The sequence below is a fragment of the Cupressus sempervirens genome, chromosome 2, assembly GCF_028749045.1.
Source record: "Cupressus sempervirens isolate cs-2001-9-10 chromosome 2, ASM2874904v1, whole genome shotgun sequence".
NCBI lineage: Eukaryota > Viridiplantae > Streptophyta > Pinopsida > Cupressales > Cupressaceae > Cupressus > Cupressus sempervirens.
The window spans coordinates 63,433,680-63,437,254 of NC_143119.1; positions in this window are offsets into that span (position 1 = coordinate 63,433,680).

Consider the following 3,575-nt stretch of genomic DNA (forward strand, 5'->3'; position numbering starts at 1 on the left):
AAATTTGTCCAACCTAAAATATTACAAGCCCAGGCTATCCTTAATAAACAACCTAGTGAAGAAGATGTAGCTCCCATTGATGAACCTACTGAGCAAAGCACTCAAGATGCTAAAGCTGATAATGTGCAAGAAAATGTACCCTTACTTGTTCAAGAGATTAAAATACCTACCTCTACTTGAGCAAAGAGAAAACATAAATTACAAGAAGAGACCTTGACTCTGGTAGTAGAAAAACCAAACCCTACAGTTGCAAAGAAAAATAAAACTAAGATGGGTCATGTAGTAGTCACTCCTACAGTAGAGACATCGAAAGGAAGAAGTAGGAAGAAGACTGTGATACTTGAGGAGATGCCTATGAGAATAAGTCCTAGAATGAGGGGACAAACTTCTAAAGTGTTAGTAGAAGCTCAGTCTACTTCATCCAAACCATCCACTAAAAAATCCCTAGTAAAAATTGTTTCGGATGACTCTCCTCCTCACCCTAAAACTTCAAGTATTCCTAAAATCCCTAATAAGGAATGTAGGATTGAAGTGAATAAAAATCAAAATGATTCCCCAATAGGCCAACAAGGTACTCCAAACTGTAAGACACCAACCTAGTTCCCAACAAGCCCACATGGCTTACAAATTTCTTAGAGTAGTCGTGGAGGAAACAGAGGAAAAAGAAAAATAACTATTAAGAGGATAGTGGTCCCATTACCCTACAAAAACTTCTTTTCCAGTTGTATGGAAAACATATGCTTGCTGTAGCCCTCTAGGAAGAGGAGAGGAAGAAGATGAAGAAATTCATAATGTCCCAAGGTGAGGAAATTGGAGATTTGAAAGAGCAATTGGGAAACCAAAAACAAAGGATGGATCATACCCTCAAATTGGCTGATCAAGCACTTGCTTGTAGACCACCACCTCAGATTTATGCTATGTGTTTAAAGGAACAATTCATTTTATTCCAACTTATGCTAACCCTCAAGAATATAAATGTAGAATTCAAATCAACTCATGAATTCTATGGTTTATACCAGACTCTACCATCCTGGCAGTAGAACTTGCTCTATGAGTTATATGTGCATAATTTTATCATTCCAGTAGAAACTCAACATAATCCTTTACTCTACATAGGAGATATACATCTGAGGGCTTTGATGTCTTGGATGCATAATGAAGCTAATTATGATAGACAATTGAATAATTATAGAGATGAGGAAAGAATAGAGCCCCTGTTATTGAAAGCTGAGAGCAGTAAACTAGAAGAAATTCTTAGGGACTAGTTTAGATTGACTTATGGGGATAAGAACAAGAGAGTAAGGGACAAAATCTTCACTATTAGAACCAAGGTCTATGCAAAATATGATGACTTACCTTACTTTAGCTTTTAGAGAGCCATGGTTGGTGCTAAAAGTAGGTAGGCTAGATTACTTGAGACACTCAAAAGATCAGAGCCACATAGTCCTATCAATTTAGAAGTCGCCCTTCACCAAGTTCCAAAGTATATACAGTGGGGGAAATAGGCTAGGCTAGAACTATGGTGCCCACTCAGAATGCAACCTTCAGTGCTCATGTGGGCCCTGTATGATATTAATGCTAACAGACTTGACAAGTTGTAGGAGGATAATAGAAGGGAATTTTGGGAGAGAACACGAGAATTCTACTACATCTTTAAAAGTAGAAGGAGAGGAAGGACTGATGTTGGAGAATTCAGATCACTAAGCAGGAAATGAAATGCTTGAGGACAAGCATCAGTTTACAAGGGGGCACATGATGAGGCTAATTATTGCCTCTATTTTATGATAGTTTTAATACTTTGTTTTAATACCACCAAGACATTTGTGGACTTATGTTTATCCGAACTGATGATTAAAATCCATAATAGAACCATTAACCCACGGGTAGATAGTATGTCATATTTTGCCAATATTATATATATAATGCAGTATTTCATATAACCATCAAAATGTGTGTTCTAATATTTGGATTTAATTTGATTATGCTTATTTGAAAATATCTCTGCATTATAACTAACCTGTTAGAAAGGGAAGCTAAAGATGGTTAGAAGAATTTAAGGGAGAACATTGAAGATGGCTGATGAAATTAAAGGAGAAAGAATTAAGGTTCAGCCGTGGTGGAGTGGAAGAAGTCATAACGGTACCAAAAGACATGACCACTACCAAGGAGGAGCTATGAATAATTGCTATATTTTTTCCGCATTCACTATTGTGTCAAATCGGTTGCTCAGACTTTATTACTGATACTGTGAACTATTTCCTTCTTCCTCTTTTATAGATTTGTAGTTAGTTTGTGTTTTATTTCTTGTTTCAAATAAGTGTTGATCCTCTATTTATAGTGATCAGATCAGTGGTGTTAGGAGGTTAGAAGAAAGTTCATAAAATAACCTGTCGACTCTTGCAATGAGTTGTTCTTACAGTTTTATTTATCGTTCTCATGTAAGGAATTTTTGGAACATAATGAAATAACTCTTGGTTTACACTCTATGTTAGTAGATTAGTAGAAGCTAACCAAGGGGGCCCACTTGGAAGGTGGATTAGATTAGTGTAGTATATATTTGTTTTCAGTATTTCTAGTATCGCAGGTAGAAGTTATAAGTTCATATAGCATCATACTTTGTGAGTGTTCCTACAACATTTGTAAGAACAATTATAGTGGATGAATTGAGTTGGAATATAAGTTAGCATTTAAGTGTATTTCCAACATTAGTTTCAGTGAAGAGTTAAGTGTGTTAGTTTCCTGTAGCACTAGTGTAGGTTCTTTCCTTGCATTTTGCTTTCCTACAACATAAACATAATGACTCATTAAGAAATCTAGTGCACATATTGTGCTAACCATTTCAAGTATACGTCCCTGGGTTGACAAATTAAATGCACTTCATGGTGAGGAAAATAGTCCTTAGATTGAATATACTATTCCTAAGTATGGCCTTGGGCATGATTATTATACACCTATTATGAGGCGGATCATTTACTCTATTACATATTTCCTCACAAAGATGATGCTTTTGAGTTAAATAAAAAGAATGTGTGGAAATAGGAGGAAAAAAAGAATTGAGTATAGATTGATTTTGGTTTAGCTACATTCAAAATGGCAAGACAATGAATGAAGATGTGAACTCTATCATGTTACAAAATAAAGTTTCCATTGCACCAAAAGATTGACCTATCAATTCTTGGTACAACCACTAGACTTATAGAACATAGGAGGTGGTTAAGTTATGTCATGAATCCCAAAGGGGAATGCTGGTGATTAGTCTAACAATCCCCTCTCAGTGTTACTTGAGGATATTCAAATCTATGACCAATCTTTGATACCACTTGTTACAAACTAGAGTTTCCATTTCACCAAAAGATTGACCTATCAATGCCCGATACAACCACTAGACTTATAGAACACAAGAGGTAGTTAAGCCATGTCACGAATCTTGAAGGGGAATGTTGATGATTAGTTCAACATATCAATCATAAGATATACATCCTCACAACATAATCATGGTCATAGGTATGATGATTTCATATTACCTAAAGATGATTAGGTTTCTCCTATTTGCTAAGCCAACAACATGCATTAAT